General features: G+C 39.5%; 1 pseudogene; it reads right to left on the bottom strand.

Moving 5' to 3' along the window:
• LOC133546665 (zinc finger protein 568-like) overlaps nucleotides 1–26,844 on the bottom strand; it is a 43,508-nt pseudogene extending 16,664 nt beyond the window's left edge.

Genomic DNA, 26,844 nt, shown 5'->3' with positions numbered 1-26,844 from the left:
AAAATTGGGAGTCTCCCGGAAGAATCAAGAGTATGCAAGTACACCGCTGTTGGGCGCCGTTCATACAAAACACGCGGGCCGCACCAACATTAATTTTCCATGTTAAGGTGCGGGCCGCAAAATAACGTCTCGCGTGTTTGAGATCCCTGATCTAAATCAAAGCATTGCATCATCCCCACAAGACAAAGCATCTTCCTATTGAAGAAGTGTTAATAATGAAATGTAAAGTTAGTAAAGATGTGAGAGTAAGAAGTAAACAAACCTGTTCTGTGTAACACAACTTGATGTTTCTTGAAAACAGCGTCCAATAGTTGATGTTGTCGCTCCTTCTCCTCTTTTGTACGAAAAAGTTCCTCCTCATACTTTGCTATCGTTCTTTCGCACATTTTCACACAATCACAACACTTTACTCACACATTTGATCTCTACTTAGCGATGTGTTGATAACGTCCGCGTCTCTTTGTTAGCAGCTAACAAGCTAAGCTAACTAACAAGCAAAGATAGCACGAGAAGCGGCACAGTGCTTCTAGCGCATCGAGACCACTTTATCCTTAAAGAAAGAATCAAATATGTATTTTATACGACGTAAATATTTCAAACTGGATAACAAATAATAAGACTGTCTTTCTCCGTCCATGTGCTGCACACTTGACGTTACAAGGCAGTACTGCTCTGTTCTGCTGCTTTCCGTTTACACCGGAAGCTGGGAATGACGTCACAGCCGAGTGGACGAAGAGGTAGCTCTATATAAGATATTGCCTGCTGTCACTGTTACCATGCTTTTATAACCTGTAATATTTATTTGAACAGCAATGTGATATAAACGAGTGTCTTGTTTTTCAAAAATAAATTCAAAGTATATCAAACAAAGCTTTAATGTTGGGGTTCAGTGGCGCCCCCCTGCGACATTCATTGCAATGACAAGAGTGAAAGTGCTAGAAATTGTAGCGATATTACTGCCTGATTCCACGTGTTTTTATTGTGGTTCCCTTTTACTCCTAGATAATCTATTTTCATACAAAACATTGATAAAACATTCAAATATCACAGAACATGATGTCGCACGAACCAGAGGTGTGGACTCGAGTCACATGACTTGGACTCGAGTCAGTCTCGAGTCATACAATTGATGACTTTAGACTCGACTTGACCACATTTAAAAAGACTTGCAACTCGACTTAGACTTTAACATCAATGACTTGTGACTTGACTTGGACTTGAGCCTTTTGACTTGACATGACTTGCTACTTTCCCCGAAACCCAAAGATTAAAAAATTATTCAGGAGCGCTCCGTATCTTTCATTTAGTATTTGTGTGTGTCTGCGTGTTGTTCCCGTCAGCTTGTATGCTCTCAGTACAACAGCCAATCACATTGCAGGTCAGCTTGTATGCTCTCAGTACAACAGCCAATCACATTGCCGGCCAGCTTGTATGCTCTCAGTACAACAGCCAATCACATTGCAGGTCAGCTTGTATGCGCTCAGTACAACAGCCAATCACATTGCAGGTCAGCTTGTATGCTCTCAGTACAACAGCCAATCACATTGCAGGTCAGCTTGTATGCTCTCAGTACAACAGCCAATCACATTGCCGGCCAGCTTGTATGCTCTCAGTACAACAGCCAATCACATTGCAGGTCAGCTTGTATGCGCTCAGTACAACAGCCAATCACATTGCAGGTCAGCTTGTATGCTCTCAGTACAACAGCCAATCACATTGCAGGTCAGCTTGCATGCCCTCAGTACAACAGCCAATCACATTGCAGGTCAGCTTGTATGCGCTCAGTACAACAGCCAATCACATTGCAGGTCAGCTTGTATGCTCTCAGTACAACAGCCAATCACATTGCAGGTCAGCTTGTATGCTCTCAGTACAACAGCCAATCACATTGCAAGTCAGCTTGTATGCTCTCAGTACAACAGCCAATCACATTAGTACTGTTGTTTTGCTCCCACAGCACTCATCCAATCACATTGCAGGTCAGCTTGTATGCTCTCAGTACAACAGCCAATCACATTAGTACTGTTGTTTTGCTCCCACAGCACTCATCCAATCACATTGCAGGAAAACCAAGGAAGAATAATTCTTAAACAACGCGCCATTGAGAAAAAAAATATGCCAACGTTGGTTTCGTCCGGGTATAAAAAACTACGACTTGGTCAACAAAAAACGAATTGCCGTATGCAAAACATGCAGTTCGAATATGTAGACGCAACAACTTCCAATTTCGTTCGACATTTGAAGATGCACAAAGAAGGGTAAGTTTTGATTGTAAGCTAAAGTTTATTGGCTGAGTAATGTGACTTTTATTTGCTGTGTAGTTAAATGTGTGAGGCTGTAAACTCACTGCTAACGTTATAACCATAGTCATCTTATAAGTAGACGCGGTATAGAGCACTTCTGCTACTGGCGCTGAGGAGACGAGACGCGCGGTCGCCATCTTGGAGTGGTGATCCGCTTCACTCAGTGCAATTAATTTGTCAGGAGCAATGAACAGTCGGCCTCCATCTTGGAGTGGTGATCCGCTCCACTCAGTGCAATTAATTTGGCAGGAGCAATGAACAGTCGGCGCATTTAATTAATCTTACCTCACTAAAAAACACTGATTTTCGTCATACGTGTAACTATGATAAAAGGACACATGTTTTGGTGTGTTTTATTATTCATTGTTTGCTTAACAGTAACAGAATATTTGTATATGCTATAAGTGACCAGACGTCCAAGATCAATACTGGGAATATAATCCCAGAGAAGGGGAAAAAAACATATGCATGTATATATGTATATACATGCATATGTTCTACATAAAAAAATGTATGAATACATTAGATATCTATGTATCTTACGGACCTATAGACTATCTCTGTTGCTGCAGCAGCAGGGAGTTTATTCTGTCTTGGCATTTTGTATTGATATTCTATTATATTCTTCCCTTAAATGATCATGTTTTCAGTGATTGTTTTATATGTATTTTTTATGTATGTCACTTTGGATAAATGCGTCTGCCAAATACTTCAACATAAACATATATTAACACGCCGAGTCATACCAAAGACTATAAAAATGGGACTCATTACCTCCCTGCTTGGCACTCAGCATCAAGGGTTGGAATTGGGGGTTAAATCGCCCAAAATGTTTCCCGGGCGCCCACTGCACCCCTCACCTCCCAGGGGGTGAACAAGGGGATGGGTCAAATGCGGAAGACAGATTTCACCATACCTAGTGTGTGTGTGACAATCATTGCTACTTTAACTTTAACCTGTAAGTTTTTAGATCAGCTAAAACCACCAATCTGTTTGACTGGATTCAGAATAAAACTAAATTCTGTTGTACCCAACAATGTTAGTATTTGAATATTGTTACTTGAAAACTTATTCCTGGTTACATACATACTGTTAAGAAAGTATTGTCTTATATTTTGCCTAAAATGAGAATGCATCATAATCATTGGCAACTGGTGAATTTTGTTTTAGGTGGGGCTGAAAGTTTGTAAAGCAAATACCTGTAGGGGCGTCATCCTCCCCCAGAAGATTTCTTTGTGATTTTCACATACAAATATTGAAGATCTTTGCTCCTTCACAACTCTGTTGTAATATTCTTTTCACAAAATACAACCATCCATCCATTTTCTACTCCTTATTCCCTTTGGGTTGCGGGGGGCACTGGTGCCTATCTCAGCTACAATCAGGCAGAAGGCAATAGTACGTTAATGTTAAATCTTACTTGTGAAAAGTAATCCCCCAATTCCTATTTTCAACAGTCCGCTAATATTAACAGGAAAACGCTGAACACCGCCCGGCATCTTTGTTTTCTACCTGTCAACTGTCAGTTTAAGCTGCTCGCCAGCTCCTCATCACCACTTCAAGATGGCGGCCAAATTGCTCGCGTCACAGCAGCCAATGCGGCGTCTACTTATAAGATGTCTCTGGTTATAACGTCATTGCAAACACGACAATCTGTTGCATCCACTGCAGTTTGCTACCATATTCATACTTTTTGTAAAGTGATTTTTTTCAAGCAGGGTTGCATGAGGTACCTACACATAGTGTTACGTTTGTCAGTGTATCACAAACGGTAACGTAACGTTATACGGTGGTCAGCAGCACCGCATATTTTAGCCACCTACAAAAAGACAAACATAGTCAAATAAAGGTCAGTTAAAATGTACCCTATATTAAGAATATGTGTACAGATTGCTTTTGCATAGGGCCCTGAAATCTAAACAGTACATTGTTCATTGTTATTTTCATGTATTTGTTATGTTTTTCATGTGTACGCAGACATAAACACACAAACAGAATGAGATGAGATCAATGACATAAGGTAAGAACAGGATAGAAACTGCTGTGGAACTAACTAGCTACAATGCAATATGACATGGAAATACAATGTTAACACTTTGTTTACAAATAAGTACAGTTCAACTTGTTTTTCCAAATGTGTTTATTCTGTAAAGCAATGAGTTAAATGTTTAAAATGACTGGTTAATAGTGTTATTATGAATTGCAAGGTCAGCACTATTTTTTTTCCTGCAATTTCAAATGCACTTGGTTTTAATAAATAAATACAGCATTTTAAAAACATACATAATCTGTGTAAATGTATTAGTCTGTGATTAAAATGACCTGAAAGGACTCGAAACTCAAAATGCAGGACTTGGGACTTGACTTGAGACTTTCCAGTCTTGACTTTGGACTTGACTCGGGACTTGCCTGTCTTGACTCGAGAGTTGAGGGCAAAGACTTGAGACTTACTTGTGACTTGCAAAACAATGACTTGGTCCCACCTCTGGCATGAACTCTGACATAAAACAAATTGTAAGTCCAGGAAGTGACGTACTCTTCGCGCATGCGTGGATCGATCGTGTCGTGAATTTATATCAATTTTTAAAAAGTGTGAAACATTTGCTCTCATACACAAAAGTGTCTTTCTTAAAGTGAAATCCAAATTCTAACATTGTGTTAATGATTTGAATTTATTATTTTAATCTTGGAAGATTGTACAAAATAGAAAAAGCCCTTATTATATTTACTGAAATAATTTAAGTGTATCATTTATTTATATATATTTTATTTTAATCTTATTCGAAGGGTCTCTCATATTTACTTTTACTTTCTTTAACGGGTTTTGTTTGTAAGAGGATTGGATTTAATGTGATGTTTTTTTTATATTGCTGAGTAAAATATTGAAAAAACATTGACTCATATTGTATTGAAAGTACCTTAATGTGTCTAAACATTGTTTATGTGTGTTTAATTGTTCAATAACAAAATAAAATAAATACTCAGAACCAAAACTGGCTAGCAAATAAAGTCTTATATTAACATAAATAATGTTGAAGTCATATTACATGACATTATATAAATATGTATATTAAATATAATTTGAATAGTTGGCAAGTAAACAAAATGCATTTGCCATACCTAATTGTATTATATCAATTATAACTCAACCCCACACTTTATAACATGTATTCACACTTTGTTGTGTGAAAATATTTTACACAAACTTACATTCAATTATAATAATGATTATAATATAATAAGAAATTTAACAATGTGTGTTCTGGATGTAAATTAATTCATGGAAAATAAATTGATTAACAATTAATCTTTTTAGCGAGGTAGCATATTTTTTACCTGGAAACTTATCTCCTTAAGTGTGCAAATAAAGTCTTACGTATTACTTGTATTACATTTGAATAGAACCTTATTGAGCATATTAACAAGATTATGTTAGAAAATGTGCCGAGTATGAAAAATGTCATTTTGAATTTGCGCACAGGATGTAGAATGACGATGATCTTCACCCACCTTAAAACAAATCAGGAAGATTGGAGCATGTGGAAGGAAGTTATGACTGTTATCATTTTCCACCACAAGGGGGCGATGTTGGTGTCGATATTTATGACTAGTCATGATCAGACCCCGACCTAAAGACCTACTGAAAGCCACTACTAGCCACCACGCAGTCTGATAGTTTATATATCAATGATGAAATATTAACATTGCAACACATGCCAATACGGCCGCTTTAGTTTACTAAATTGCAATTTTACATTTCCCGGGAGTTTCTTGTTGAAAATGTTGCGGAATGATGACGTATACGCGTTACGTTGAGGACTGTCAGGAAATATTAGCGCTGCACACACACACAGCTAAAAGTTGTCTGCTTTAATCGCATAATTACTGAGAATTTTGGACATCTGTGTTGCTGAATCTTTTGCAATTTGTTCAATTAATAATGGAGACTATAAAGAAGAATGCTGTTGGTGGAAAGCGGTGGATTGCAGCTGTCTTTAGCACCGAGACACAGCCGGTGTTTCTTTGTTTGTTGTGAAAGCAGAGCGGTCAAGCGAACATGTTTTCTCTACGTCAACCAGCAAGTTTTTGGATGGGAAAATGGTGATATATATCTTACCGAAGACATCAGTGGATTATTTGTCGTTCTGCAGCAGCTGTGAGTTTGGCTCCTCGGCTTCTCTCTTAGACTCGAGGTATGCCTTTACAATCTTTAAAACCTCACTAAAACACTATTAAAACAATAAGCAGATAAGGGATCTTTCAGAATTATCCTAGTAAATGTGTCTAATTGCATCTGAAACGCTCACACTGCCGTCGCCCGGAGCTGTCACTTTTTTTTTTTCCTTTCTATTCCTTCACTTTCAATATCCTAATTCAAGAATCTTTCATCCTCACTCAAATTAATGGGGAAATTGTTGCTTTCTCGGTCCGAATTGCTCTTACTGCTGGTGGCTCCCATTACAAACAATGGGAATATGTGTGGAACCCTGCAACTCGTGACATCACGCGCACATACTTCCGGTAAAGGCAAGGCTTTTCTATTAGCGACCAAAAGTTGCGAACTTTATCGTCGATGTTCTCTACTAAATCCTTTCAGCAAAAATATGGCAATATCGCAAAATTAAATGATGAAGTATGACACATAGAATGGACCTGCTATCCCCGTTTAAATAAGAACATCTCATTTCAGTAGAGATTTTCAATGAGATTTTCTTATTTAAACGGGGATAGCAGGTCCATTCTATGTGTCATACTTCATCATTTCGCGATCTTGCCATATTTTTGCTGAAAGGATTTAGTAGAGAACATCCACCATAAAGTTCACAACTTTTGGTCGCTAATAAAAAAGCCTTGCCTGTACCGGAAGTATGTGCGCGTGACGTCACGAGTTGTAGGACTCCACACATATTCACATTGTTTTTAATGGGAGCCACCAGCAGTAAGAGCAATTTGGACCGAGAAAGCGACAATTTCCCCATTAATTTGAGCAAGGATGAAAGATTTGTGAATTAGGATATTGAAAGTAAAGGACTAGAAGAAAAAATGGCAAAAAAAAAAAAAAAATGTGACGGCTCCGGGCGACGGCAGTGTGAGCGTTTCAGATGTAATTAGACACATTTAGTAGGATAATTCTGGAAAATCCCTTATCTGCTTATTGTTTTAATAGTGTTTTAGTGAGGTTTTAAAGATTGTAAAGGCATACCTCGAGGTCGGATGGCTGCGGTGAACACACTGTGTCTAAGAGAGAAGCCGAGGAGCCAAGCTCACAGCTGCTGCAGAACGACGAATAATCCAATGATTTCTCCGGTAAGATATATATCACAATTTTCCCATCCAAAAACATGCTGGTTGACGTAGAGAAAACATGTTCGCTTGACCGCTCTTTGTTAAAAACAAACAAAGAAACACCGGCTGTGTCTCGGTGCTAAAGACAGCTGCAATCCACCGCTTTCCACCAACAGCATTCTTCTTTATAATCTCCATTATTAAATGAACAAATTGCAAAAGATTCAGCAACACAGGTGTCCAAAATACTTTGTAATTGCGCGATGAAAAGAGACGACTTTTAGCCGTGTTTGGTGCTACGCTAACATGTCCCCTCCAACAGGTGATGTCACGCGTATGAGTCATCATTCCGCAACGTTTTTAAAGGAGAACATTATCAGCAGACCTATGTAAGCGTCAATATATACCTTGATGGTGCAGAAAAAAGACCATATATTTTTTTAACCGATTTCCGAACTCTAAATGGGTGAATTTTGGCGAATTAAACGCCTTTCTGTTTATCGCTCTGGAGGGGATGACGTCAGAATGTGACGCAGCTATTCGGCCATGCCATGGCTATGAATAGCGTCAATAGCTATTCACTCAATAGCTTCAGTTTCTTCTTCAATACTTTCATACTCCAACCATCCGTTTCAATACATGCGTAATCTGTTGAATCGCTTGAGCCGCTGAAATCCGAGTCAAAATCCGAGCTAATGTCGCTATATCTTGCTGTGCTATTCGCCATTGTTTGTTTATATTGGCAGCACTGTATGACGTCACAGGGAAATGGACAGTGGCATCGCAAATAGCAAAAATCAAGCACTTTGAAGCTTTTTTTAGGGATATTCGGAGACCGGCAAAATTTTGAAAAAAACTTCAAAAAATACAACATGCCACTGGGAACTAATTTTTATTGTTTTTAACCCTTTTGAAATGGTGATAATGTTCCCCTTTAACAAGAAACTCAAGGGAAATTTAAAGGGTAACATTATCACAATTTCAGAAGGGTTGAAACCAATAAAAATCAGTTCGCAGTGGCTTATTTTATTTTTCGAAGTTTTTTTCAAAATTTTACCAATCATGGAATATCCCAAAAAAGGGTTTAAAAAGCCTGATTTTCGCTATCTGTAAATCCAGCCGTCCATTTTCCTGTGACGTCACATAGTGATGCCAATACAACCAAACATGGTGGATAGAACAGCAAGATATAGCAACATTAGCTCGGATTCAGACGTGGATTTCAGCGATTTAGGTGATTTAACAGATTACGCATGTATTGAAACGGATGGTTGGAGTGTGGAGGCAGATAGCGAAAGCGAAATTGAAGAAGAAACTGAAGCTATTGAGCGAATAGCTTTTGAAGCTATTCGGCGATCGCCTTCTAACCAACGATTGCATCTTTTGACCACTGGAGCAACTTAAATCCATCGATTGGTAAAAGTTTGTTTAGCATAACATGTGGGTGGAGGGAAAGGCTGGAGGCAAATATAGCTACAAATGTACATACAGCTAGCCTAAATAGCATGTTAACATGGATTAGCTGGCAGTCATGCCGTGACCAAATATGTCTGATTAGCACATAAGTCAATAACATCAACAAAACTCACCTTTGTGATTTCGTTGTCTTTATCGTTGGAAATGCATCTGCTTTGAGTGTCGCAGGATATCCACACATCTCTGTGCCATCTGTCGTAGCATAGCTGTCGTCGGTAAAATGTGCAGAACAAACAAGGGACTTTCGCATCTTTTGACCTTTGGTGTACTTGAATCCGTCAATTGGTATGTGTTTGTTTGGCATTAAATGTGGGTGGAGGGAAAGGCTGGATGCAAATATAGCTACAAATGAGGCATAACGATGCAATATGTCCATACAGCTAGCCTAAATAGCATGGTAGCATCGATTAGCATGCCATGCTAATCGATGCACACGCCACGTAAGTCAACTTGAATCCGTCCCTGATCGTGTTGTTACACCTCCGACAACACACCGACGAGGCATGATGTCTCCAAGGGACGGAAAACAGTAGTAAAAAAAAAAAAAATAACAGAGCTGATTTGACTTGTGTGTGTAATGTGTTTGAGAAAATAGTGGATTGCTTCCCGTTGTAACGTCACAGGTGAAAGGTCATTGCTCCGACAGCGAACAATTGAAAGGCGTTTAAATCGCCAAATTCACCCTTTTAGAGTTCGGAAATCCGTTAAAAAAACATATGGGCTTTTTTCTGCAATATCAAGGTATATATTGACTCTTACATATGTCTGGTGATAATGTTCTCCTTTCAAATTGCAATTTAGTAAACTAAAGCGGCCGTATTGGCATGTGTTGCAATGTTAATATTTCATCATTGATATGTAAACTATCAGACTGCGTGGTCGGTAGTAGTGGCTTTCAGTAGGCCTTTAAATTTAACAGTAGAAGATGAGAGGCACTACATACAACATCAAATATACATTTATATTAAACATGCTGTGTTTTTAAAGTACATTTAGCACAATCACTAAGTGTTTTTAAATCCCTGCAGCTTCCATGACTGTTACACACTTGTGTTTACTGTCCTGACACTTATGCCGGAACATCTTATCACACACAGTGCAACTAAATGGTTTCTCTCCAGTGTGTGTTCTCATGTGTCTGGTCATGACAAGCTTTGTGGAGAAATGCTTCTTACAAACAGGGCAAGTAAAAGGTTTCTCGCCAGTATGTGTTCTCTTGTGTGCGGACATCTTAGGCTTTGTGGAGAAAGTCTTCTTACAAACAGAGCAAGTAAAAGGTTTCTCTCCAGTATGTGTTCTCATGTGTGAGGTCATGTTAGACTTTGTGGAGAAACTCTTCTGACAAACAGAGCAAGTAAAAGGTTTCTCTCCAGTGTGTGTTCTCATGTGTATGGAGATGTCAGGGTTTCTGGAAAAACACTTATTACAAACAGAGCAAGTAAAAGGTTTCTCTCCAGTATGTGTTTGCATGTGTGTGATCATATGCTGCTTTGTGGAGAAACGCTTCTTACAAACAGAGCAAGTAAAAGGTTTCTCTCCAGTATGTGTTCTCATGTGTTCGGTCATGTTAGACTTTCTGGAGAAATTCTTCTTACAAAGAGAGCAAGTAAAAAGTTTCTCTCCAGTGTGTGTTCTCATGTGTCTGGTCATGGCAGGCTTAACGGAGAAACTCTTCTTACAAACAGAGCAAGTAAAAGGTTTCTCTCCGGTGTGTGTTCTCATGTGTGTGGTCATGTGTTGCTTTGTGGAGAAACTTTTCTTACAAACAGAGCAAGTAAAAGGTTTCTCTCCAGTATGTATTCTCATGTGTCTTGTAAAATCACTCTTCAGTCTAAATGATTTCCCACATTCAGAGCAGTCAAAGTGTTTGTTGTTAGTGTGATGTCTCGTATCACCTTTAGAGTCATTTTTACTCTCCAAAGGTTCTTGAATGTGGTCACTGTGATCAGAAGAGTCTGACATCATGTGGTCCATGTCTGACAGTGGAGCAAAGATGCTGTCTGGTTCCGACTTTATATCTTCACAATGCTCTCCATCAGCTTCTGTGATGTGTTGACTTACAAGCTCCGCCCCTCTGTTCTCCTCACTTTGACTGTGATGAAGCTGTAAGGACTGAGCTTCATCTTCATCATTATCCTCCACCAACCTTTGAAGCTGCTTCCACAGTTCCTCCTCTTCCTCTTTAATGTGGGAGGGGTCCTGTAGCTCCTTCTGTCCCACATTGGAGCTCCACTCCTGCTGCTTGGAGGGAATCTCTTCATGACTCTCTGCTGACACCTGCTGGACGTCTGCAGAACATAAAACACAAATGAGGTGTTACTGTATTGAAGTTTGCAGTATTCAAACTATTCAGATGTGAGCTAGGCCAAATAGACAGTGATGGGCAAGCAACCTGGAAAATGTAGTAAGCTAAGCTACAAGTTACTCTCCATTAACTGTAGTTAAGATATCCTCAGAGAATTGTAGCAAGCTACACTACACGCTACACTGCAATAGTAGCTTGCCACATCAAAGCTACATTTAACAGCATTTCTATCTATTGGCCCACATGTATAATATCAACGTTAATGTAACTGAGAGTGTACAAATGGACCCAGTGAGGTTCCATTGCTGTTAACTACCTGTCATTCAGCTGGGGACACCTTACAACTACCTCAAGGGGTCCCCGCAATCCAATGTATGTATTTATTCATTTATTTTATTTCTACCATTCTTGAGAAACCATCAAGGATAAGTAGCTTCCGTATGAGCAGGTGTGAACAAGTTAGGACATACATCATGGTCCCTATACGGAAAACCATTGCATCTAATAGAGAATGTCTCATTTGCACCCCTGGTGGTGAAATCCAACAAAATGAGGGTGGTCCCAAAAAGGAGGAATTTTTCAAATTGACTGTGTGTCAGTTTTGAATGTGTTCCCCTTCTGAGCAACGTATGAAATAACAAGTGTATGTAAGACATTGAAATGTGCCCCTTTTGGCCAAAATTATTAAAAAAAATATGTTTACACACACAGAGAGAAAGAGAGAGAGAGATCGTAATAACATCAAATAAATAATGTATCAATCAATGATTAGCCCTAAAACACTAGTGTCTCAAAGGGCTGCACAAACCACAACACAAACCACAACGACATCCTCGGTAGAGCCCACATAATGTAGAATAAAAACCAGTTAAAAAACAGAATCCAAAAGAAATTTACAAAAAGCTTATTTTTTTATATTGGAATAGTATGTATATATTAATAATGTTGTAAATATAAATCTTGATATATCTAAAAAGGGGGAACCTAAAGAGGTAGGCATTTTTCAGAGGTCTCAAGAAGGTCACACATACAATAATGTACAGTATGTGTGTATGTGTGTGTGTGTGTGTGTGTGTGTGTGTGTGTGCGTGTGTGTGTGTGTGTGTGTGTGTGTTTTGTACAAACCCTGTTTCCATATGAGTTGGGAAATTGTGTTAGATGTAAATATAAACGGAATACAATGATTTGCAAATCCTTTTCAAGCCATATTCAGTTGAATATGCTACAAAGACAACATATTTGATGTTCAAACTCATAAACATTTTTTTTTGCAAATCATTAAATTTAGAATTTGATGCCAGCAACATGTGACCAAGAAGTTGGGAAAGGTGGCAATAAATACTGATAAAGTTGAGGAATGCTCATCAAACACTTATTTGGAACATCCCACAGGTGTGCAGGCTAATTGGGAACAGGTGGGTGCCATGATTGGGTATAAAAACAGCTTCCCAAAAAATGCTCAGTCTTTCACAAGAAAGGATGGGGCGAGGTACACCCCTTTGTCCACAACTGCGTGAGCAAATAGTCAAACAGTTTAAGAACAACCTTTCTCAAAGTGCAATTGCAAGAAATTTAGGGATTTCAACATCTATGCTCCATAATATCATCAAAAGGTTCAGAGAATCTGAATAAATCACTCCACGTAAGCGGCATGGCCGGAAACCAACATTGAATGACCGTGACTTTCGATCACGAATCTCTAAATGAAATCACCACATGGGCTCAGGAACACTTCATAAAACCACTGTCACTAAATACAGTTGGTCGGTACATCTGTAAGTGCAACTTAAAGCTCTACTATGCAAAGCGGAAGCCATTTATCAACAACATCCAGAACCGCCGCCGGCTTCTCTGGGCCCGAGATCATCTAAGATGGACTGATGCAAATAGGAAAAGTGTCCTGTGGTTTGACGAGTCCACATTTCAAATTGTTTTACGAAATATTTGACACTGTGTCATCCGGACCAAAGGGGAAGCGAACCATCCAGACTGTTATCGACGCAAAGTTCAAAAGCCAGCATCTGTGATGGTATGGGGGTGCATTTCCACTTCCTGGGAAACTGATCAAGGAGCTCTTTGTATTATTAGGTCCATCAGTGCTAAATATTATAAACTTATCACTTTCCTCGGGCACTGTTCCCCTAGCATTCAAAAAAGCGGTTATTCATCCTCTTCTTAAAAGACCTAACCTCGATCCTGACCTCATGGTAAACTACCGACCGGTGTCTCACCTTCCCTTTATTTCAAACATCCTCGAAAAAATTGTTGCGGAGCAGTTAAATGAACACTTAGTGCCTAACAATCTATGTGAAACCTTTCAATCCGGTTTCAGGGCAAATCACTTCACGGAGACAGCCCTCGCAAAAATGACTACTGATCTATTGCTAACGATGGATTCTGATGCGTCATCTATGTTGCTGCTCCTCGATCTTAGCGCTGCTTTCGATACTGTCGATCATAATATTTTATTAGAGCGTATCAAAACACGAATTGGTATGTCAGACTTAGCCCTGTCTTGGTTTAACTCTTATCTTACTGATAGGATGCAGTGTGTCTCCCATAGCAATGTGACCTTGGACTACGTTAAGGTAACGTGTGGAGTTCCCCAGGGTTCGGTCCTTGGCCCTGCACTCTTCAGCATCTACATGCTGCCGCTAGGTGACATCATACGCAAATACGGTATTAGCTTTCACTGTTATGCTGATGACACCCAACTCTACATGCCCCTAAAGCTGACCAACACGCCGGATTGTAGTCAGCTGGAGGCGTGTCTTAATGAAATTAAACAATGGATGTCCGCTAACTTTTTGCAACTCAACGCCAAAAAAACGGAAATGCTGATTATCGGTCCTGCTAGACACCGACCTCTATTTAATAATACAACTCTAACATTTGACAACCAAACAATTAAACAAGGCGACACGGTAAAGAATCTGGGTATTATCTTCGACCCAACTCTCTCCTTTGAGGCACACATTAAAAGCGTTACTAAAACGGCCTTCTTTCATCTCCGCAATATCGCTAAAATTCGCTCCATTCTGTCCACTAAAGACGCTGAGATCATTATCCATGCGTTTGTTACGTCTCGCCTCGACTACTGTAACGTATTATTTTCGGGTCTCCCCATGTCTAGCATTAAAAGATTACAGTTGGTACAAAATGCGGCTGCTAGACTTTTGACAAGAACAAGAAAGTTTGATCACATTACGCCTGTACTGTATATACCTTTATATACATATATACATACATATATACCTATACTGTATATACCTTTATATACATATATACATACATATATACCTATACTGGCTCACCTGCACTGGCTTCCTGTGCACTTAAGATGTGACTTTAAGGTTTTACTACTTACGTATAAAATACTACACGGTCTAGCTCCATCCTATCTTGCCGATTGTATTGTACCATATGTCCCGGCAAGAAATCTGCGTTCAAAGGACTCCGGCTTATTAGTGATCCCCAAAGCCCAAAAAAAGTCTGCGGGCTGTAGAGCTTTTTCATTTCGGGCTCCAGTACTCTGGAATGCCCTCCCGGTAACAGTTCGAGATCCTACCTCAGTAGAAGCATTTAAGTCTCACCTTAAAACTCATTTGTATACTCTAGCCTTTAAATAGACTCCCTTTTTAGACCAGTTGATCAGCCGTTTCTTTTCTTTTTCTTCTATGTCCCACTCTCCTTTGTGGAGGGGGTCCGGTCCGATCCGGTGGCCATGTACTGCTCGTCTGTGTATCGGCTGGGGACATCTCTGCGCTGCCAATCAGCCTCCGCTTGGGATGGTTTCCTGCTGGCTCCGCTGTGAACGGGACTCTTGCTGCTGTGTTGGATCCGCTTTGGACTGGACTCTCGCGACTGTGTTGGATCCATTATGGATTGATCTTTCACAGTATCATGTTCTCATAGTCATCATTGTCACCGACGTCCCACTGGGTCATTATTGTCACCGATGTCCCACTGGGTGTGAGTTTTCCTTGCCCTTATGTGGGCCTACCGAGGATGTCGTAGTGGTTTGTGCAGCCCTTTGAGACACTAGTGATTTAGGGCTATATAAGTAAACATTGATTGATTGATTGATTGAAATTACTCAATGCAAGATGCAGAATTAGTAACACTAATAGAAGCATGTAAAGTAATGAAAGATCTAAAGGTCACAATATACACAGATAGCCAATACACATTTTCAACAGTGCACACATTTGCATAACACTGGAAGAATATAGGAACGTCAACAGGAAAACCTGTAAAACATGGAGAATTATTGGGAAAAAATGAGTAAAAGCAGTACAGCTACCAGCTAAAATAGCAATATGCAAATGTGCAGCACACACCAAAGGAGCAGACGCAGTGTCACTGGGAGGTGTGTTTGCTGACAGAGCAGCAAAACAAGGAACAGGAAAAAGAAATACACATTTCAAATTACAAATTAGTGACATAAATAATGATATACTAAAATATATGCAACAACAAAGTACTCCAAAAGAAAAAGATAAATGAATAAAAAAAAAAACAGAGTCACGTTGTACAAAGAATACATCTATGTATGTCCAGACAATACACTAATCGTACCAAACAATCAGTAGAAGTGGGTAGCAGTTGTGAGCCATAGGTGAACTTATGGATCAACAGGAGGGACATGACTAGCCTCATATACAAGTACCATACTTCCTATAGTTTAATTCATACAAAAAATAAAAAAAATGTATTCAACATCTATGCATGGATTTTATTGAACTAAATGAGAGTGAAGGAAAACATTATTGTCTGGTCATAGTAGATGCATTTTCAAAGTGGGCAGAAATATTTCCTAAAGGAAAAGAAGATGTGCTAACAGTAGCAAAAGCATTATGCAAAGAGTTAGTACAAATGTACAGTATATGAACCTTACAAGTACAACAGGACTAAGACCCTTTGAAATAATATTTGGAAGACCTTGTCAGCTACCAAAATTTTGAAAAATCAATGAAAAGGAAACATTGGCATTCTCCAAGGGGGGAGAGAGGTTGTAAACAACTAAGACAGCAGTAAAGATAGTGGAAAGACCAAGCTGACTACACTTAGCACATTGTAAAAAGGTCATATAATGGAAAAAAAAAGTATTTGGGATTGTATTTGTCTTATTAAAGGGACATGTTAACTAGCACACTACAAATTCCACTGTCACAGTTGTGTCAAAGTTTGATAATAATTGGTTCCTGTTTTGGCAATTAATTTGTTCCTTATGGCAGAGCAAGTAGGAAAAGCTACACAAATTGATTGTGTTGTATGCAAAAGCCCAGACAATTAGTCAAGATGAGTCAAAAAGGTTTGATTGAAGTAATGAGCAAAACAAAATGTACCTGTAGCTAAAGAGACAAAACAGAAACTAATATTTGATAAATATGTAAAATAATAAAATAAAATAAAAAAAAGCTAATTATACCTGCATTGACATGTACAACAGTTAGGAAACTTATCATAAGATAACTGCTTACACATAGTACATGTATGAATATTTGTACAAGGGTTGTTAACATATCTGAACAGTTTTGATACCTGGACATTGGAAAATAACTAGACATGATGTAAACTGGCAAAGTGTTTTAGATCTAACTTGATCGATCCAATGGGTGTCCAAAGAAGTGTATCTGACGACTATAAATTGGTAAATTAAGTTGTAGGTGGATTTGAATCCTCCGTCTACTGGTGGTGTACGATTAACAAGAATGTTGATAGAATAAACTATGTCTACTACAACGTAGAGGGATTAGAAAATTACACAGGCCGACTTGAAGCCGTCGCTGATCAACTCGTCGCCACCTTCCTTATGGCTTTTCAAAACCGTATGACACTAGACATGTTGTTAGCGGAAAAAGGGGGCGTGTGCACAATATTTGGTGAACAGTGTTGCACGTTCATACCAAACTACACTGATGCAGAAAGTAGCCTGACCAAAGCACTGGAAGGCCTGCACACCCTTAACGGTAAGATTAAAAAGTACTCTGGCATAGATACATCTATGTGGGAGGGGTGGTTGGACGTGTTTGGCAAATACAAGTCTTTGATATTTAGTATCTATGGCCGTGTTCAGCAATACTGACGTTGTGTGGATGTTGTTATATTTCCTGTCTTGTGTTCTCTGCCTAACCGTCTTGATTACCACAGCGATTAGCCCAGCAGACAATAAAGCTGTTCAGACGCACTTTCTGGCGGACGACAGAGAAGATGAATCTGACGACGAGAATACCTACCTGGATGGTGTTCCTGATTTATTTCCAGAAATGTCATAATAAATAAAAAAATACCGGACAATTCCGCAAACTTCATGGCTGGCTCACATCGTGGTCACTCCGTGATCACTTACGACCGCCAGACACTTCTGGATGTGGACAGATCGGGCCATTTTGGACTGATAGACGCGTGCTTGCTAGACCTGCTAGCTAGCACGGGAATACTTCACCGGCTACATCCAGCGGCCTGTGAAGCAGCGGAGTATAGTAGCAGCGGAGGCCGTCAACGGAGCAGACGCCAGTGGTGTGATCCGAAACGCGGATGCCGAGCGGGGCTAAAAACAAAGCTAAAGGCTAATGCCCACAGAACACCACTTCCCTCCATCCTGAAGCAGGATTTAAATGGAAGATACGAGACGACTGGTCTAGGTAAGGAGTTAGTTAAATTAGAACAAGTTTTTTCTGCTTTGATTGTTTCAGAGTTAGACATGCGTTCTACTGAGGTGGAAAACTATGATGCGTGCAGTTTATCAAAGCACCAAACAAACAATCGGAAAATTCCCGTCGTATCAATTCCTAGATATGGTCGTAATTATATTAAGTGCACTGGGCATAATAAACACAACATTATTAATATTGCTACTACAGATAATTTGATCAAAAATTCCCTAAAACAGCCAATTACCTATAATATAAGTTTTTTAAACATAAAATCATTGTCTCCCAAAACGTTGTTAATTAATGAGGTCATCAGAGACAACAATCTTAACGTCATCGGTCTCAGCGAAACCTGGCTTAAACCAAACGACTTTTTTGCGCTAAATGAGGCATCTCCTCCTAACTTTACACATGCGCATATTGCCCGTCCGCTCAAAAGGGGTGGGGGGGTCGCACTAATATACAACGAAAACTTTAACCTTAGTCCTAATATAAATAATAAATATAAATCGTTTGAGGTGCTTACTATGAGGTCTGTCACACCGCTGCCTCTACACCTGGCTGTTATCTACCGCCCCCCAGGGCCCTATTCGGACTTTATCAATGAATTCTCAGAGTTCGTTGCTGATGTAGTGACGCACGCCGATAATATAACTATAATGGGGGACTTTAATATCTGTATGAATACCCCATCGGACCCACCGTGCGTAGCGCTCCAGACTATAATTGATAGCTGTGGTCTTACACAAATAAAAAATAAACCCACGCATTGCAACGGTAATACGATAGACCTAGTGCTTGTCAGGGTTATCACCGTTTCCAAAGTTACGATACTCCCGTATACTAAACTATTGTCAGATCATTACCTTATAAAGTTCGAGATTCAGACGCATGTTCGGCAAACTAATAATAATAATAACTGCTATAGCAGCCGCAACATTAATACAGCCACAACGACAACTCTTGCTGACCTACTGCCCTCGGTAATGGCACCATTCCCAAAGTATGTGGGCTCTATTGATAACCTCACTAACAACTTTAACGACGCCCTGCGTGAAACCATTGATATCATAGTACCACTAAAGTTAAAAAAGGCTCCAAAAAAGCCTACCCCGTGGTTTACAGAAGAAACTAGAGCTCAGAAATTATTATGTAGAAAGCTGGAACGCAAATGGCGCACAACTAATCTTGAGGTGCACCATCAAGCATGGAGTGATAGTTTAATAACTTATAAAAGCATGCTTACCTTAGCTAAAGCTAAATATTACTTGAATCTCATCCACCTTAATGAAAACAATCCTAAATTTTTGTTTAGTACGGTAATAATAATAATAATGGATTAGATTTATATCGCACTTTTCTATTGTTAGATACTCAAAGCGCTCACAGAGAAGTGGGAACCCATCATTCATTCACACCTGGTGGTGGTAAGCTACATCTGTAGCCACAGCTGCCCTGGGGTAGACTGACGGAAGCGTGGCTGCCAGTTTGCGCCCACGGCCCCTCCGACCACCACCAATCATTCATTCACCAGTGTGAGCAGCACCGGGGGCAAGGGTGAAGTGTCCTGCCCAAGGACACAACGGCAGCGATTTGGATGGTAATAGGTGGGAAGCGTACCTGAAATCCTCAGGATTCTGACACGTCCGCTCTACCCACTACACCATGCCGCATCGCTAACCCAACAAGGGACCCCTTCCAGTAGCTCCACCCACTCAGCAGATGACTTTATGCTATTCTCTAATAAGAAAATTGAAGTCATTAGAAATGAGATTAAAGACAATGCGTCCCAGCTACAACGGGGTTATAGTAACACTGATACGACTGTATATACAGCGGATACTGCAAATATCCAAAATAGTTTCTCTCGTTTTGAGGAAGTAACATTAGAGGAATTGTTACAACGTGTAAATGGAATAAAACAAACAACATGTTTACTTGACCCACTTCCTGGGAAACTTATCAAGGAGCTCTTTGTATTATTAGGTCCATCAGTGCTAAATATTATAAACTTATCACTCTCCTCGGGCACTGTTCCCCTAGCATTCAAAAAAGCGGTTATTCATCCTCTCCTTAAAAGACCTAACCTCGATCCTGACCTCATGGTAAACTACCGACTGGTGTCTCACCTTCCCTTTATTTCAAAAATCCTCGAAAAAATTGTTGCAGAGCAGCTAAATGAAAACTTAGCGTCTAGCAACCTGTGTGAAATCTTTCAATCCGGTTTCAGGGCAAATCACTCCACTGAGACAGCCCTCATAAAAATTACTAATGATCTATTGCTAAAGATGGATTCTGATGCGTCATCTATGTTGCTGCTCCTCGATCTTAGTGCTGCTTTCCATACCGTCGATCATAATATTTTATTAGAGCATATCAAAACACGAATTGGTATGTCAGACTTAGCCCTGTCTTGGTTTAACTCTTATCTTACTGATAGGATGCAGTGCGTCTCCCATAACAATGTGACCTCGGACTACGTTAAGGTAACGTGTGGAGTTCCCCAGGGTTCGGTCCTTGGCCCTGCACTCTTCAGCATCTACATGCTGCTGCTAGGTGACATCATATACAAATACGGTGTTAGCTTTCACTGTTATGCTGATGACACCCAACTCTACATGCCCCTAAAGCTGACCAACATGCCGGATTGTAGTCAGCTGGAGGCGTGTCTTAATGAAATTAAACAATGGATGTCCGCTAACTTTTTGCAACTCAACGCCAAAAAAAACGGAAATGCTGATTATCGGTCCTGCTAGACACCGACCTTTATTTAATAATACAACTTTAACATTTGACAACCAAACAATTAAACATGGCGACACGGTAAAGAATCTGGGTATTATCTTTGACCCAACTCTCTCCTTTGAGCCACACATTAAAAGCGTTACTAAAACGGTCTTCTTTCATCTCCATAATATCGCTAAAATTCGCTCCATTCTGTCCACTAAAGACGCTGAGATCATTATCCATGCGTTTGTTACGTCTCGCCTCGATTACTGTAACGTATTATTTTCGGGTCTCCCCATGTCTAGCATTAAAAGATTACAGTTGGTACAAAATGTGGCTGTTAGACTTTTGACAAGAACAAGAAAGTTTGATTATATTACGACTACAATGTATATACCTTTATATACATATATACATACATATATACCTATACTGTATATACCTTTATATACATATATACATACATATATACCTATACTGGCTCACCTGCACTGGCTTCCTGTGCACTTAAGATGTGACTTTAAGGTTTTACTACTTACGTATAAAATACTACACGGTCTAGCTCCAGCCTATCTTGCCGATTGTATTGTACCATATGTCCCGGCAAGAAATCTGCGTTCAAAGGACTCCGGCTTATTAGTGATTCCCAAAACCCCAAAAAAGTCTGCGGGCTATAGAGCGTTTTCAATTCGGGCTCCAGTACTCTGGAATGCCCTCCCGGTAACAGTTGGAGATGCCACCTCAGTAAAAGCATTTAAGTCTCACCTTAAAACTCATTTGTATACTTTAGCCTTTAAATAGACTCCCTTTTTAGACCAGTTGATCTGCCGTTTCTTTTCTTTTTCTCCTATGTCCCACTTTCCCTTGTAGAGGGGGTCTGGTCCGATGGCCATGGAACGTACTGGCTGTCCAGAGTCGGGACCCAGGATGGACCGCTCGTCCAGAGTCGGGACCCAGGATGGACCGCTTGCCTATGTATCGGCTTGGGACATATCTGCGCTGCTTATCCGCCTCCGCTTGGGATAGTTTCCTGCTGGCTCCGCTGTGGACGGGACTCTCGCTGCTGTGTTGGATCCGCTTTGGACTGGACTCTCGCGGCCGTGTTGGATCCATTATGGATTGAACTTTCACAGTATCATGTTAGACCCGCTCGACATCCATTGCTTTCGTCCTCTCCAAGGTTCTCATAGTCATTATTGTCACCGACGTCCCACTGAGTGTGAGTTTTCCTTGATCGAGAATGTCGTAGCGGTTTGTGTTGTGGTTTGTGCAGCCCTTTGAGACACTAGTGATTTAGGGCTATATAAGTAAACATCGATTGATTGATTGATAATTATGAGGGAAAAATTGATGTTCAATTCTGAGTGTAAACATAGCTTGTTTCAAGGGAAGTTAAACAATAACTGAAAATCGCAAGAAGAAGTTATTAGGGATACGAAGATTATGGGGAATTTATTTGATAAACAGGGGGGAATGTCAGAAAAATTCTGTGTAAATTATCAAATAAAACCTTGTATTACATTGTGTTCCTGACGAGAAGAAAAAAGGCTGGAGCTTTCCAAGAAGAATGCTGGACTTCCAGGCGGACAGATGGCAGAATCTGCCCAACTTCCAGAGAAACTCTTTTAAGTATTTTTACGAACCCTCTTTGATCTATTTTATGGGACTCTCTGTGATCTATTTTATGGGATTTTCTTTGATCTGTTCGGGAACCGAAGGCAATGCTGGTCATGACCCACTTCCATGAGGAAGCAGCTGTGGGAAGGAGGGGGGTGAAAATCAAATAAAGAACCACGAGAACGATCTTGGGGCAGAGCATGGTGCAGGATTTGTACAGGCAGTACAATGGCCATGCCTCTCCTCGGATCCGAGTATAAATTGAATTCTGTCTCTGTTTGATTCTTTGCCTTTTTGTCCTGTTTAATAGATGTCATCAATGTTTGAACCTGACAGATGGAGGTCTCGCAACTACGGTAAGCAGCTGCCAACTTCATTTTCCCCCGTAGAAGAAGTGCGCTTCTTTTTCTTTTCGAGCCGCCGACCTTATTTTGCCCCGTAGAAGAAGAAGTGCGCTTCTTCTTCTATGCTTCTTCTTCTTCTACAGCCGCCAACCTTAATTTCCCCCGTAGAAGAAGAAGTGCACGGTGCATGCTGGGATACATGACTGCGGGAGGCATGCCGTTTCTGTGTGTAAAGACTCCAAAATGGCTCCCACCACGCAGAGTTTAAACTCAAGGAGATCAGTCACACAGTAGAAGACGGGAATAGAGCAGCAGCGAGAGAATTTAACATTAACTGCAACGACAATGTCTCATTTAATGACGACTTTGACGAGACATGTTGGATGTTGTATACGCCCAACTGTTTGATTGGAACACTGAGGAAGAAGAATTAGAGGGATTAGTGGATGAGGAATAACTTAATAAAGTGAGCTTTACATGTTTATTTTGTGTTTTGTGACATTAGGGTTTGAGCAACGTTGAGTTATTGATATATTATTGCTTTGCACTATTTCCAGTGTTACTATATTGTGATTGCACTAACCTTTGATTTACCGTAACAGTATCAGACTGTTTTTTACCTGTTTATTGAATCGGGGAAAATAATAAAAACAGCTGTTTATTCATTTTGGGAGTGAACGGAGCTGTCAGAACGCTGGTTTGTAATCTATTAATAAAGTTTGACTGACCTATCTGACTGTTTTGTTGACATTCCCTTTAGCTCAGCTCCCTCCAAAGCAGGGGTGTCAAACATTTTAGGTGGGGGGCCATATGGAGAGAAATCTACTCCCAAGTGGGCCGGACTGGTAAAATCACGGCACAATAACTTAAAAATAAAGACAACTTCGGATTGTTTTCTTTTTTTCGAAAATAGAACAAGCACATTCTGAATTTTTTTCTTTTTTTTTTACATTTATATTTTGCTGTTGATAGTATTCTATCTTTATTTGTTGTTATCTATACTTTCTGATTAAATTATGTGATAAGGTTCATCAATCAACTCGTTGGTGTTAATGTTCCATCCATCAAGATAAAAAAAAATATTAAAATCAAATTACAGGATGGTATTTATGTACTTTGATCATTTTTGTCTACCGGTGCACTAAAATCGTGTGTGTTTTTTGTGTTTTTACATATGTAGCATCATCTACAAAAATACACAAAATTGCTATTGCGACATCTAGTGGACACATTTAGAACAGCAGTTTCTTTCATTCAAACATTTTGACTCATCTTCATACTTAGCCACCTCATTCCGCGGGCCGGATAAAACCTGTTTGAGGACCTGATCCGGCCCGCGGGCTTTACGTTTGACACCCCTGATGTAAAGGATGCATAACGTGACTCCAGCCTCTACTCAGTGGCCTAGTGGTTAGAGTGTCCGCCCTGAGATCGATAGGTTGTGAGTTCAAACCCCGGCTGACTCATACTATAGAATATAAAAATGGGAATCATTACCTCCCTGCTTGGCACTCAGCATCAAGGGTTGGAATTGGGGGTTAAATCACCAAAAATGATTTCCGGGTGCGGCACCACTGCTGCCCACTGCTCCCCTCACCTCCCAGGGCGTGATCAAGGGTGATGAGTCAAATGCAGAGAATAATTTCGCCACACCAAGAGTGTGTGTGACAATCATTGCTACTTTAACTTTAACTTTACTGTTCCATCTATTCTATGCACCTTATAATGCGGTGTGCTTTATATATGAACAAAGTTTTAAAATAGGCCAATCATTGAAGGTGCACCTTATAATCCGGTGTGCTTTATAGTGTGGAAAATACGGTATATCTCCATCTTTAGTGATAAATGTGTCCCCCGGATGAACATGTGTCACAAACATTGTATTAGATGATATGTGGATGTTGTGCTTACTTGGACTGTGATGAAGCTGTGAGGACTCAGGTGGTTTGTCTTCATGCTCTTCAGTCTTCACAGAGACAACAGTCAGTGGAAACTTGCTGACATCAGCCTCCTCCTGCCCTACAGGACACTCTCCCTCCTGACTGATCCACACTTCCTCCTCTTCCTCTTTAATGTGGGGGGGCTGTGGATCCTCCTGCTGCTGAAGGGGACGTTCTTCTTGACGAGCGTTCATCTGTTGGACGTCCGTAAGACAACACAAACAAACTTCAGCTCAGATGTGTCAAAGGTTTTTAGACCATCAAATATAATATTTTCCAAGTGAACTGACAGCACTATTTGGTGATGTTCTTCTACACATGGAATAATCATCAGTTATTGATTATTATGAATTGTGTCATTGATCCTATTTTCTGCATTTACATTAATTATTGATTAAAAAGTAACAACTTATAGAAAACCTCCTGCTGGGATTTTAATACCGTCATGACTGCATGAAGTCAGTCTGCACGTATAAAAGTGTCATTGTGCTGCAGCATCAAGTGACGCCAACTGGCTCCTCCCACTACCAACCTACCAGCCAACCTTGACGTGCACCTCCAAAATAGTCCCACCTCACGTCAACGGTGACCAGGACTACAGAGCTGTGGTCGGTTGGCTTTACTTTTACGCACAATATCCTCTCCTTGTTCTCCATTACCTTCCTGCTTGGCACTCAGCATCAAGGGTTGTGATTGGGGGTTAAATCACCATAAATGATTCCCGGGCGCAGCACCGCTGCTGCCCACTGCTCCCCTCACCTCTCAGGGGGTGATCAAGGGGATGGGTCAAATGCAGAGGACACATTTCACCACACCTAGTGTGTGTGTGACAATCATTGCTACTTTAACTTTCTTCTGCGAAAGCAACATTTTTAACCCAACAGAAAACAAACAGAAGTGCAGCGAAGCACGTGGAACAAGTGCCAGTGAGTATATATACATATACATATATATATATATATATATATATATATATATATATATATATATGTGTATATATATATATATATATATATACATATATGTATATATATATATATATATATATATATATATATATATATATATATATATATATATATATATATATATATATATATATATATATATATATATGTGTATATATATATATATATATATATATATACATATATGTATATATATATATATATATATATATATATATATATATATGTATATATATATGTGTGTATATATATATATATATATATATATATATATATATATATACAAATTCATAAATGTAAACAAATATTTAGAATATTTGGGTACCTCATGTTTCGACTACATACAAAATATTGATGCAAATTCATTTTGTGTGCAGTATATTAAAGCTATTTTTAATATTTAACATTTATTTAATTAAATATTTATTTTAGTCCGACTGAATAAGCATTAATCACTTACAATTGTGCAAATAGTGTATTCGTAATAACAAACATCAGTTGATTTAATTTCCATGATATGTCCACCAAATGCAGCTGATAGGCTCCAACACCCCCCCCCCCCCCCGCAACACCAAATAGGGACAAGCGGTAGAAAAATGGATGGATGGTTGTTATCAAGGTAATAGAAGTGCGTGCAAACATCATTTGTATTTATTGCTAATAAAGTTGACAGCAACATAAAGCAGACCACTGCAATAATACATTATATTACACTGTCATTACAATAACAATAATATTATTTTTTCATCCTGTAAAGCATCTTTGAGTACACTGAAAAGCGCTATACCAAATAAAATGTATTATTATTATTATTATTATACCATGTGACTTATTCCAGACTTAAATTACGAGACGATCGTTTCTTTCTAGTAACAAATATTTAATGATGTTAAGCGTGACTGTAATATACAACAAAAAACAGTTAAAGTATTAAATAAGTCAATATAATTCTCACAGAGAACATATAAAATACACTCCTCAAAAAAAAACGCTCGCATTTGCTACAAAGGCCTGCTAGCGGGCTAAAGCTAGCACGTTAGCTTCGAACAACATATGAGGTAAATAAGATAAATAATATGAAAATATATCATGTATATTACCTCATAAGCCGCGTGTACAAGAGAGGAGTGGAATATATTCTTCCTATTGTTACACCAGCAACTCTTTTTTGTCTTCTGTGGCCGGGCGAAGGAAGTGTGCACCACTCACTATTGTCCCAGTG

This window comes from Nerophis ophidion, unplaced genomic scaffold (assembly GCF_033978795.1).
Source record: "Nerophis ophidion isolate RoL-2023_Sa unplaced genomic scaffold, RoL_Noph_v1.0 HiC_scaffold_36, whole genome shotgun sequence".
NCBI lineage: Eukaryota > Metazoa > Chordata > Actinopteri > Syngnathiformes > Syngnathidae > Nerophis > Nerophis ophidion.
This window is presented reverse-complemented; position numbering and strand designations above follow the sequence as displayed.